The sequence below is a fragment of the Hyla sarda genome, chromosome 1, assembly GCF_029499605.1.
Source record: "Hyla sarda isolate aHylSar1 chromosome 1, aHylSar1.hap1, whole genome shotgun sequence".
Classification (NCBI taxonomy): Eukaryota; Metazoa; Chordata; class Amphibia; order Anura; family Hylidae; genus Hyla; species Hyla sarda.
Window position 1 is genome coordinate 250687205 of NC_079189.1, and position 13265 is coordinate 250700469.

Genomic DNA, 13265 nt, shown 5'->3' on the forward strand with positions numbered 1-13265 from the left:
ACATTATGTGCTCCATAGTCGTGCTGCAGACAGTCTGACCGGTTCCTTCACAGATTAAAGGTAGTTATGGCAGATAACCTCTGATCACTGTATAGGTAAAAGGTAAGACCTTTCTAATATAGTTTATTCAGTTCTTCACCATTGCACTTGCAGATCAATTAAACGTTTTACAATTAGATTCATGGAATTTGTTTGTTTTGTTTAGGGGGGCTTCCAACTGTCCCTTATTGGCATAGCATAGAAAACCAAAAATGGGCATGCACGCCCAACATTGAAATGTTAGGCTAGGTTCAGACTATGGAATTTCCGACAGAAATTCAGACGTAAAATTTCCGTCAGAAATTCCGCTTGCTAGTGTAGTGAATGGGTTTCCGTTCACAAATTCACACTTCGGAATTTGTGAAGCAGAAAATCCGCTTAGAAATTTCCACCTGAAGAAAGGCAGTGCTCTTTCTTCAGGCGGAAATCCGCACGGAACACATTGCTTTCTATTGGAGACTGCAGTGTTCGCCCGGTCCTAGCGCCGACTGATTCAGCCGGCGCTGGCCGCACTCGGAATCTCCGGGCAGAAATTTTCGGCCTGGAGATTCCATAGTCTGAGCCTAGCCTTAGATATTAAAAAAAAATAATAATTTGAGGAGAGAGAGTAATGTATACAATATACAAAAAGACCTGTTCACATCCAGTATATCAGTTTATATTTCTACATAAATATGTGCGTGGCGTTCTGTTACTTTTCAGTCCTGACTATAAGGCTGATGATTTAGGCCAATTACTTACTAAATGTCTTAGGAATTTGGCTCCATTCCTATTTCTGCTCTTTATCAGCTGTATTATCAGGCTTCACTATCCTGCCCTAACAGAGAAGAAGCATAATTATATTATGATTATATTTTCGCACATACAATGTTTTCCTTACATACACAGATCCACATAAACCTTATTATTCAGTCTGTTAGATACAACGTTAATCTCTATTTTATGGTACAGTTACAGAAACAAACTATCCATAAGGCAGGTTCACTAAAAGCCCAGATCAGACATAAACTATCAATATTTAGCATATTGTAAGTGATGCTGTTCAGTAAGTTGAACTCTTTTATAGAAAATCATAGAAATCGCTTATAGTGTTGCCAATGATGATAATAATAATAATAATAATAATAATAATACATATAGGTAGGTTTCCTGATCTTTAGTGGTGGTGAAGGGGTTGTCTATAGCTGGAAAAAATGTTTGAGAAAACACTTTCCATTAAAAGATAATAACTGAGAATCATAATAACATGGTACAAAGATATTTATACTTTCCATTAAAATTCTTCTGTCTTCTGTTCCTGTGACCGGTGCACGTTAGTCCTGCATACAGTGGGGCAAAAAAGTATTTAGTCAGCCACCAATTGTACAAGTTCTCCCACTTAAAAAGATGAGAGGCCGGTAATTTTCATCATAGATATACCTCAACTATGAGAGACATAATGAGAAAAAAAATTCCATAAAATTTGATTTTAAAAGAATTTATTTGCAAATTATGGTGGAAAATAAGTATTTGGTCACCTACCAAGAAGCAAGATTTCTGGCTCTCACAGACCCCTAACTTCTTATTTAAGAGTCTCCTCTGTTCTCCACTCATTGCCTGTATTAACGTCACCTGTTTGAACTTGTTATCAGTATAAAAGACACCTGTCCACAACCTCAAACAGTCACACTCCAAACTCCACTATGGCCAAGACCAAAGAGCTGTCGAAGGACACCAGAAACAAAATTGTAGACCTGCCCCAGGCTGGGAAGACTGAATCTGCAATAGGCAAGCAGCTTGGTGTGAAGAAATCAACTGTGGAAGTAATTATTAGAAAATGGTAGACACACAAGACCACAGATAATCTCCCTCGATCTGGGGTTTCACGCAAGATCTCACCCTGTGGTGTCAAAATGATCACAAGTACGGTGAGCCAATATCCCAGAACCACACGGGGGGACCTAGTGAATGACCTGCAGAGAGCTGGGACCAAAGTAACAAAGGCTACCATCAGTAACACACTACGCTGCCAGGGACTCAAATCATGCAGTGCCAGACGTGTCCCCCTACTTGAGTCAGTACATGTCCGGGCCACTCTGAAGTTTGCTAGAGAGCATTTGGATGATCCAGAATTGGGAGAATGTCATATGGTCAGATGAAACCAAAGTAGAGCTTTTTGGTAAAAACTCAACGTGTTTGGAGGAGAAAGAATGCTGAGTTGCAACCTAAGAACACCAAACCTACTGTGAAGCATGGGGGTGGAAACATCATGCTTAGGGGCTGTTTTTTTCTGCTAAGGGACCAGGACAACTCACCCGTGTAAAGGAAAGAATGAATGGGGCCATGTATCGTGAGATTTTTGAGTGAAAATCTCCTTCCATCAGCAAGGGCTGTCACGATGCCGGCTGGCAGGTAGTGGATCCTCTGTGCCAGAGAGGGATTGGCGTGGACCGTGCTAGAGGATCGGTTCTAAGTCACTACTGGTTTTCACCAGAGCCCGCCGCAAAGCGGGATGGTCTTGCTGCGGCGGTAGTGACCAGGTCGTATCCCCTAGCAACGGCTCAACCTCTCTGGCTGCTGAAGATAGGCGCGGTACAAGGGAGTAGACAGAAGCAAGGTCGGACGTAGCAGAAGGTCGGGGCAGGCAGCAAGGATCGTAGTCAGGGGCAACGGCAGGAGGTCTGGAACACAGGCTAGGAACACACAAGGAAACGCTTTCACTGGCACTAAGGCAACAAGATCCGGCGAGGGAGTGAAGGGGAAGTGAGGTGATATAGGGAAGTGCACAGGTGTAAACACTAATTGGAACCACTGCGCCAATCAGCGGCGCAGTGGCCCTTTAAATCGCAAAGACCCGGCGCGCGCGCGCCCTAGGGAGCGGGGCCGCGCGCGCCGGGACAGAACTGACGGAGAGCGAGTCAGGTACGGGAGCCGGGGTGCGCATCGCGAGCGGGCGCTACCCGCATCGCGAATCGCATCCCGGCCAGAGGCGGTATCGCAGCGCCCCGGGTCCGTGGAACCGACCGGAGCGCTGCAGTGAGAGGAGTGTAGCGAGCGCTCCGGGGAGGAGCGGGGACCCGGAGCGCTCGGCGTAACAGTACCCCCCCCCTTGGGTCTCCCCCTCTTCTTGGAGCCTGAGAACCTGAGGACCAGACTTTTGTCCAGGATATTGTCCTCAGGTTCCCAGGACCTCTCTTCTGGACCACAACCCTCCCAATCCACTAAAAAGAAGGTTTTCCCTCTGACCTTTTTAGATGCTAAAATTTCTTTGACGGAGAAGATGTCCGAGGAGCCGGAGACAGGAGTGGGGGGAACAGATTTGGGAGAGAAACGGTTAATGATAAGTGGTTTAAGAAGAGAAACATGAAAGGCATTAGGAATACGAAGAGAAGGAGGAAGAAGAAGTTTGTAAGAGACAGGATTAATCTGGCGCAAAATCTTGAAAGGACCAAGATAGCGTGGTCCCAACTTATAGCTAGGGACACGGAAGCGGACATATTTGGCGGAGAGCCATACCTTGTCTCCAGGGGAAAAAATGGGAGGAGCTCTTCTCTTCTTATCCGCGAATCTCTTCATGCGTGAAGAAGCCTGTAAGAGAGATTTTTGGGTCTCTCTCCATATGATGGAGAGATCACGAGAAATTTCATCCACAGCGGGCAGACCAGAGGGCAAGGGGGTAGGGAGGGGGGGAAGAGGGTGACGGCCGTACACCACGAAAAACGGGGATTTGGAGGAAGATTCAGAGATTCTGAAATTATACGAGAATTCGGCCCAAGGTAGAAGATCTGCCCAGTCATCCTGGCGGGAGGAAACAAAATGTCGTAAATAGTCACCCAAGATCTGGTTAATTCTTTCTACTTGTCCATTGGATTGAGGATGGTATGCAGAAGAAAAATTTAATTTAATCTTGAGTTGTTTACAGAGAGCCCTCCAGAATTTAGACACAAATTGGACGCCTCTATCCGAGACGATCTGCGTAGGCAACCCGTGAAGACGAAAAATGTGTACAAAAAATTGTTTAGCCAACTGAGGCGCTGAAGGAAGACCAGGAAGAGGGATGAAATGTGCCATTTTGGAGAATCGATCAACGACCACCCAAATAACAGTGTTGCCATGGGATGGGGGTAAGTCAGTAATAAAATCCATACCAATCAGAGACCAAGGTTGTTCGGGAACAGGCAGAGGAAGAAGAAAACCAGCGGGCTTCTGGCGAGGAGTCTTATCCCGGGCACAGATAGTGCAGGCTCGCACAAAGTCCACCACATCAGTCTCTAGAGTCGGCCACCAATAGAAGCGAGAGATGAGTTGCACAGATTTCTTGATGCCCGCATGACCTGCGAGATGGGAGGAGTGACCCCATTTGAGGATTCCGAGGCGTTGGCGTGGAGAAACAAAGGTCTTTCCTGGAGGAGTTTGCCTGATGGAGGCTGGAGAAGTGGAAATCAGGCAGTCAGGAGGAATGATGTGTTGAGGAGAGAGTTCAATTTCAGAAGCATCTGAGGAACGAGAGAGAGCATCGGCCCTAATGTTCTTATCAGCAGGCCGAAAGTGAATTTCAAAATTAAATCGGGCAAAGAACAGAGACCATCTGGCCTGACGAGGATTCAGCCGTTGGGCAGACTCGAGGTATGAGAGGTTCTTGTGATCGGTGTAAATAATAACTGGAAATCTTGATCCCTCCAGCAGATGCCTCCATTCCTCAAGTGCTAATTTAATGGCTAGAAGCTCTCGATCCCCGATGGAGTAGTTCCTCTCCGCCGGAGAGAAGGTCCTAGAAAAAAAACCACAAGTAACAGCATGCCCGGAAGAGTTTTTTTGTAGAAGGACAGCTCCAGCTCCCACTGAGGAGGCATCAACCTCCAATAGGAAGGGTTTAGATGGGTCAGGTCTGGAGAGCACGGGAGCCGAAGAGAAGGCGGACTTGAGTCGTTTAAAGGCGTCTTCCGCTTGAGGAGGCCAAGACTTGGGATCGGCATTTTTTTTGGTTAAAGCCACAATAGGAGCCACAATGGTAGAAAAATGTGGAATAAATTGCCTGTAATAATTGGCGAACCCCAAAAAACGTTGGATGGCACGGAGTCCGGAGGGGCGTGGCCAATCTAAGACGGCAGAGAGTTTATCTGGATCCATTTGTAGTCCCTGGCCAGAGACCAAGTATCCTAGAAAAGGAAGAGATTGGCATTCAAACAGACATTTCTCAATTTTAGCATAGAGTTGATTGTCACGAAGTCTCTGAAGAACCATACGGACATGCTGGCGGTGTTCTTCTAGATTGGCCGAAAAAATTAGGATATCATCAAGATATACAACAACACAGGAGTATAACAGATCACGAAAAATTTCATTAACAAAGTCTTGGAAGACAGCAGGGGCGTTGCACAGGCCAAAGGGCATGACCAGATACTCAAAGTGTCCATCTCTGGTGTTAAATGCTGTTTTCCACTCATCCCCCTCTCTGATGCGGATGAGGTTATAGGCGCCTCTTAAGTCCAATTTAGTAAAGATGTGGGCACCTTGGAGGCGATCAAAGAGTTCAGAGATGAGGGGTAAGGGGTAGCGGTTCTTAACCGTGATTTTATTAAGTCCGCGGTAGTCAATGCAAGGACGTAGAGAGCCATCTTTTTTGGACACAAAGAAAAATCCGGCTCCGGCAGGAGAGGAGGATTTACGGATAAAGCCCTTTTTTAGATTCTCCTGGACGTATTCAGACATGGCAAGAGTCTCTGGGACAGAGAGAGGATAAATTCTGCCCCGGGGTGGAGTAGTGCCCGGGAGGAGGTCGATAGGACAATCATAAGGCCTGTGAGGAGGTAGAGTCTCCGCTTGTTTTTTGCAGAAAACATCCGCGAAGTCCATATAGGCCTTAGGGAGACCGGTTACTGGAGGAAGCACAGAGTTACGGCAAGGGTTACTGGGAACCGGTTTTAGACAGTCCTTGGAACAAGAGGGCCCCCAACTCTTGATCTCCCCAGTGGACCAATCCAGGGTTGGGGAATGAAGTTGAAGCCAGGGAAGTCCAAGGAGAATTTCCGAGGTGCAATTGGGGAGGACCAAAAGTTCAATCCTCTCGTGATGAGATCCGATGCTCATTAGAAGGGGCTCCGTGCGGAAACGTATGGAACAGTCCAATCTTTCATTGTTTATACAATTGATGTAAAGGGGTCTGGTGAGACTGGTCACTGGGATGTTGAACCTGTTGACGAGAGAGGCCAAAATAAAATTTCCTGCAGATCCAGAGTCCAAGAAGGCCACAGAAGAGAAGGAGAAGGCAGAGGCAGACATCCGCACAGGCACAGTAAGACGTGGAGAAGCAGAGTGGACATCAAGGATTGTCTCACCTTTGTGCGGAGTCAGGGTACGTCTTTCCAGGCGGGGAGGGCGGATAGGACAATCCCTCAGGAAGTGTTCGGTACTAGCACAGTACAGGCAGAGGTTCTCCATGCGGCGTCGTGTCCTCTCTTGGGATGTCAGGCGAGACCGGTCGACCTGCATAGCCTCCACGGCGGGAGGCACAGGAACAGATTGCAGGGAACCAGAGGAGAGAGGAGCCGAGGAGAAGAAACGCCTCGTGCGAACAGAGTCCATATCTTGGCGGAGCTCCTGACGCCTTTCGGAAAAACGCATGTCAATGCGAGTGGCTAGGTGAATAAGTTCATGAAGATTAGCAGGCATTTCTCGTGCGGCCAGAACATCTTTAATGTTGCTGGATAGGCCTTTTTTAAAGGTCGCGCAGAGGGCCTCATTGTTCCAGGATAATTCAGAAGCAAGAGTACGGAATTGTACGGCATACTCGCCAACGGAAGAATTACCCTGGACCAGGTTCAACAGGGCAGTCTCAGCAGAAGAGGCTCGGGCAGGTTCCTCAAAGACACTTCGAATTTCCGAGAAGAAGGAGTGTACAGAGGCAGTGACGGGGTCATTGCGGTCCCAGAGCGGTGTGGCCCAAGCCAGGGCTTTTCCAGACAGCAGGCTGACTACGAAAGCCACCTTAGACCTTTCAGTGGGGAACTGGTCCGACATCATCTCCAAGTGTAATGAACATTGGGAAAGGAAGCCACGGCAAAGCTTAGAGTCCCCATCAAATTTATCCGGCAAGGACAGTCGTAGTCCAGAAGCGGCCACTCGCTGCGGAGGAGGTACAGGAGCTGGCGGAGGAGATGGTTGCTGGAGCTGTGGTAGTAACTGTTGTAGCATAACAGTCAGTTGAGACAGCTGTTGGCCTTGTTGCGCAATCTGTTGTGACTGCTGGGCGACCACCGTGGTGAGGTCAGCGACAACTGGCAGAGGAACTTCAGCGGGATCCATGGCCGGATCTACTGTCACGATGCCGGCTGGCAGGTAGTGGATCCTCTGTGCCAGAGAGGGATTGGCGTGGACCGTGCTAGAGGATCGGTTCTAAGTCACTACTGGTTTTCACCAGAGCCCGCCGCAAAGCGGGATGGTCTTGCTGCGGCGGTAGTGACCAGGTCGTATCCCCTAGCAACGGCTCAACCTCTCTGGCTGCTGAAGATAGGCGCGGTACAAGGGAGTAGACAGAAGCAAGGTCGGACGTAGCAGAAGGTCGGGGCAGGCAGCAAGGATCGTAGTCAGGGGCAACGGCAGGAGGTCTGGAACACAGGCTAGGAACACACAAGGAAACGCTTTCACTGGCACTAAGGCAACAAGATCCGGCGAGGGAGTGAAGGGGAAGTGAGGTGATATAGGGAAGTGCACAGGTGTAAACACTAATTGGAACCACTGCGCCAATCAGCGGCGCAGTGGCCCTTTAAATCGCAAAGACCCGGCGCGCGCGCGCCCTAGGGAGCGGGGCCGCGCGCGCCGGGACAGAACTGACGGAGAGCGAGTCAGGTACGGGAGCCGGGGTGCGCATCGCGAGCGGGCGCTACCCGCATCGCGAATCGCATCCCGGCCAGAGGCGGTATCGCAGCGCCCCGGGTCCGTGGAACCGACCGGAGCGCTGCAGTGAGAGGAGTGTAGCGAGCGCTCCGGGGAGGAGCGGGGACCCGGAGCGCTCGGCGTAACAAGGGCATTGAAGATGAAACATGGCTAAGTCTTTCAGCATGACAATGATCCCAAACACACCACCCAGGCAATGAAAAAGTGGCTTCATAAGAAGCATTTCAAAGTCCTGGAGTGGCCTAGCCAGTCTCCAGATCTCAACCCCATAGAAAACCTTTGGACGGAGTTGAAAGTCTGTGTTGCCCAGCGACAGCCCCAAAACATCACTGCTCTAGAGGAGATCTGCATGGAGGAATGGGCCAAAATACCAGCAACAGTGTGTGAAAACCTTGTGAAGACTCACAGAAAACAATTGACCTCTGTCATTGCCAACAAAGGGTACATAACAAAGTATTGAGATCAACTTTTGTTATTGACCAAATACCTATTTTTCACCATAATTTGCAAATAAATTATCTAAAAATCAGACAATGTGATTTTATGGATTTTTTTTCTCACTATGTCTCCCATAGTTGAGGTATACCTATGATGAAAACTACAGGTCTCTCACATCTTTTTAAGAAGGAGAACTTGCACAATTGGTGGTTGACTGAATACTTTTTTAGCCCCACTGTATTTATTAAAGAGCACCTGTTATCTAATGTGTAAAATTTTAACTTGCCTGCCTGATTCCCCCTCTCCTAACAATGCCACCCAATTATTTATTTGTACCCCCTGCTGGGGGTGTCACTAACGACACCCGCCCCACCCCTATTCCGGAGGGTGAGAGCGGGCACCAGTAGTGGACACTGGCACCTGGGGCCTCCGATTCCCGGAGTCTGTGGCAGGATCAGGGCCCCAGGACAAGCGGCGGCAATGAGCTTCAGGAAGCGCAGCAGCAGGAGATAAGGCTATGCCTCCTGCTCTTGCTTAGCAACAGCAGTTATGCAACAGCAGAAGGCACAACTACAACTCCCAGCATGCCCTTTGGCTGTCTGTGCTTGCTGGGAGTTGTAGTTACGCAACAGCTGGAGACACACTTTTTTTAAATGAAAAAAGTGTGCCTCCAGCTGTTGCATAACTACAACTCCCAGCATGCACTGACAGCCAAAAGGCATGCTGGGAGTTGTAGTAGTGTGCCTCCAGCTTTTGCATAACTACAAGTCCCAGCATGCCCTTCGGCTGTCAGAGCATGCTGAGAGTTGTAGTTTTGCTACAGCTGAAAGCACACTGTTTGCGAAACACTAAGCATTTGTTCCCTAAATCAGTGTTCCACAACCAGTGTGCCTCCAGCTGTGGCAAACTACAACTCCAAGCATGCACTGACAGACCGTACATCCTGGGAGTTGTAGTTTTTAAGCAGCTGGAGGCACACTGGTTGCGAAACACTGAGTTAAGTAACAAACTATTAGTGTTTTGCAACCAGTGTGCCTCCAGCTGTTGCATAACTACAAATCCCAGCGTTCACGACCAGCCAAAGGGCATGCTGGGAGTTGTAGCTCTGCAACAGCTGGAGGTTTGCCCCCCATGTGAATGTACAGGGTAAATTTACACGGGCAGGAGTTTACAGTGAGTTTCCCACTGCAAGTTTGAGATGTGGCAAACTTTCCGCTGCAGCTCAAACTCCTAGCGGGAAAATAGTTGTGAACCCCCGGCCATGTGAATGTACCCTAAAAACACTACACTACACAAAATAAAAAGTAAAACACTACATATACATCCCCTTACACAGTTACACCCCTCCCAATAAAATGAAAAATGTCTGGTACGGCAATGTTTCCAAAAAGGAGACTCCAGCTGTTGCAAAACAACAACTCCCAGTATTGCCAGACAGCCATTGACTGTCGAGGCATGCTGGGAGTTTGGCAACAGCTGGAGGCACCCTGTTTGAAAAACAGCTGTAGGATATTTTTGGTACCGGAGGCAAGTGTAATGCTTGCATCCGGGTCCGTCCCTATGCAAATACCTAATTTAGGCCTCATATGCGCCTCTCTCACTTCAGAGCCCTGTAGTATTTCAAGGCAACAGTTTAGTGCCACATATGGGGTATTTCCATACTCAGGAGAAATTGCCTAATTAATTATGGGGGGCTTTTTCTCCTTTTACCAATTATGAAAAGGTAAAGTTGGGGTCTACACCAGCATGTTATTGTAAAATAAAATAACATTTTTACACTAACATGTTGGTGTTGCCCCATATGTTTCATTTGCACAAGAGGTAAACGTGGATGTAAAAGGCTCTGCGGGCGCACAACAGGGCTCAGGAGTGAGAGAGTGCCATGTACATTTGAGGTGATTTGCACAGGGGTTGCTGATAGTTACAGCAGTCCTGACATAACCCACCCCCCCCAAAAAAAAAACACCCACATGTGATACCATTTTGGAAACTACACCCCTCACAGAACATAACAAGGGGTAAAGTGAGCCTTACTACCTCACAGGTGTTTGACGAATTTTATGTAAATTTGGACGTAAAAATGAAAAATGTGTTGTTGTTTTTTTTTTTCATTAAAATGCTGGTGTTACCCCAAGTTTTTCATTTTCACAAGGGTTAATAGGAAAAAAGCCCCTCAAAATGTGTAACACCATTTCTTCTGAGAATGGAAATACCCCATATGAGGATGTAAAGTGCTCTGTGGGTGCGCTACAATGCTCAGAAGAGGAGCGCCATTGGGCTTTTGGAGAGAGAATTTGGTTGGAATTGAAGGCCATGTATGTTTGCAAAGCCCCCATGGTACCAGAACAGTGGACCCCCCCCCGACACACACACACACACATGTAATGCCATATTGGAAACTACACCCCCACGGAATGTGACAAGGGGTGCAGTGAGCATTTACACCCCACAGGTGTTTGACAGATTTTTTGAACAGTGGTCCATGAAAATGACAGATCCAAAGATCTGTCAAATGCCAGTGGGGTGTAAAAACTAACTGCACCCCTTATTACATTCCGTGAGGGGTGTTTTTTCCGAAATAGGGTCACATGTGGAGGGGTTCACTGTTCTGGTAGCACGGGGGCTTTGTAAATGCACATGGCCCCCGACTTCCATTCCAACCAAATTCTCTCTTCAAAAGCCCAATGGCGCTTTACAACCACATATGGGGGATTTCTATACTCAGAAGAAATGGTGTTACAAATTTTGGGTGCTTTTTTTCTCTTATTACCCATTGTGAAAAAAAAATTGGGGTAACACGTGGGGTTTCATGTCCAACTTTAGCAAAAAGTCATAAAACACCTGTGGGGTGTAAAGGCTCACTGTACCCCTTGTTACATTCCTTGAGGGGTGTTTCCTAAATAGTATGCCATGTGTTTTTTTTATTTATTTATTTATTTATTTATTTATTTATTTTTTGCTGTTCTGGCACTATAGGGGCTTACTAAATGCGACATGCCCACCAAAAACGTATTTCAAAAAAATTCACTCTCCAAAATCCATTGTCGCTCCTTCCCTTCTGAGACCTCTACTGCGCCCACAGAGCACTTTACATCCACATATGAGGTATTTCCTTACAAATTTTACACCTGGTAAAAATTAAAAAAGTTGGGTCCACAAGATAATGCGAGTGTAAAAAATGTAAAAAAATTTAAAAAAATGTAAAAAAAAAAAGATCCTTCACTTTGCTGCTATTCCTGTGAAACACCTAAGGGGTTAACAAACTTTCTGAATGTCATTTTGAATACTTTGAGGGGTGCAGTTTTTTTTTATAATGGGTTATTTATAGGGTATTTCTAATATAAAGGTCCCATCAAATCCACTTCAAACCTGAATTTTTTAAAAAAAATTGGAAAATTGTTGCTGAACTTTGAAGCCCTCTGATGTCTTCAAAAAGTAAAGACATGTCAACTTTATGATGCAAACATAAAGTAGACATATTGTATATGTGAATCAATATATAATTTATTTGGTATGTCTGTTTTCCTTACAAGCAGAGAGCTTCAAAGTTAGAAAAAATCTAAATTTACAAATTTTTCATGACATTTTGGAATTTTTCACCAAGAAATTATGCAAGTACCAATGAAAATGTACCACTATGTTAAAGTAGAATGTGTCACGAAAAAACAACCTCTGAATCAAAATCACATTCATAAGTTAAAGCATCCCAGAGTTATTAATGCTTAAAGTGACAGTGGTCAGATGTGGAAAAAATGCTCTGGTCCTTAAGGTCATAATGCACTTGGTCCTTAAGGGGTTAAGCTCTGTAGTAGAGGAATGAGCATTCCCCTACACGTGTGACTTTAACCGAAACCTTGCTGTAGATAGCTATAGCCCTCCATCTTGCTTTCTGTATTTGGATTCAGGAGTGCACATAGATTCTGCACCCAATCAGGGCAGGCTTCTTGCTACCCCCCTATCTGACTGGGTACCAGTTCGGCGCTCCCATCAATCGCTTAAGCCAGGCAGATGGACAAGCCATGTGCCTGGTTGATTGACAGGTCGGGACCATTGAACTAAGATAAGAAGGTCTAGCTTGCGTTTCCTGATTTTTGTCTTTGTCAGGCCACTGCAGAAGACAATCCTGCTTAGTCAAGAGACAATACAGCAAGCTGTACATAAGGCTGTGTTCACATTTTGCTGATATATAACTGAAAGTTCCACAAAAATTTAGCTATTTTATTATGAGTGCACAAATTGCTACATGACACAAATGACAAAGACTCACATGTCAGGGTGGAAACAATGAAGAAGATTGGTTGCAATAAAGAAGATTGGCTGAAACGCTAGAAGCTTCCATCTGTCAGAGCAGCATTGCTGGTGAGGTGCTGCCTCCTTATATTTGGGGAAGCCACAGTGTAATGGCTGCTGCACTTGTGGATCCTGCCGCAGCTTACCACTACTAGCTAACAGTGTAGAGTGCAGCAGCCTGTGAGTCTGAGGTCCTTGCTCTTTCTTATGTGAGGAGAACCTCTGAGGTACAAGAAGCAGAACACCTAGACTGCTGCACAAATGTATCCCTGGGTCAGTGTGTGCCAAAGGACCATGTGATCAGTCACATGGGTGGGAGGAGTTGGAGGAGGAGTTCATTGACCATAAACTCTAAAAGGGTAAGGCTGGGTTTCCACACTGGTCTTTTACTGTCAATTTTTTGGAAAACAACCACTGCAATTTTTAACCCCTTAAGGACTACGGATCTTTCCGTTTTTGCACTTTTGCTTTTTCCTCATCACCTTCTAAAAATCATCTTTTAAGTTTGCACCTACAGACTCATACGAGGGCTTATTTTTTGCACCACCACCAATTGTACTTTGTAATGACATCAATCATTTCCACAAAATTTACAGCGAACCCAGAAAAAAAAAACCTCAATT

At 46.4% G+C, this 13265-nt stretch overlaps 2 protein-coding genes across 5 annotated transcripts in view; one reads left to right on the forward strand and one right to left on the reverse strand.

The window, feature by feature from the left end:
* Positions 1-13265, reverse strand: part of LOC130367743 (tyrosine-protein kinase ZAP-70) — a 318125-nt gene that overhangs the window by 212385 nt on the left and 92475 nt on the right. For all 4 annotated transcript variants that reach the window (XM_056570477.1, XM_056570457.1, XM_056570467.1 and 1 more), the window contains one exon: positions 781-856. The gene's annotated coding sequence lies outside the window, so the exon portion shown is untranslated. The remainder of the gene's footprint in view (positions 1-780; positions 857-13265) is intronic.
* Positions 1-13265, forward strand: part of ADAMTS10 (ADAM metallopeptidase with thrombospondin type 1 motif 10) — a 206800-nt gene that overhangs the window by 12479 nt on the left and 181056 nt on the right. The gene's annotated exons all lie outside the window — the stretch shown is intronic.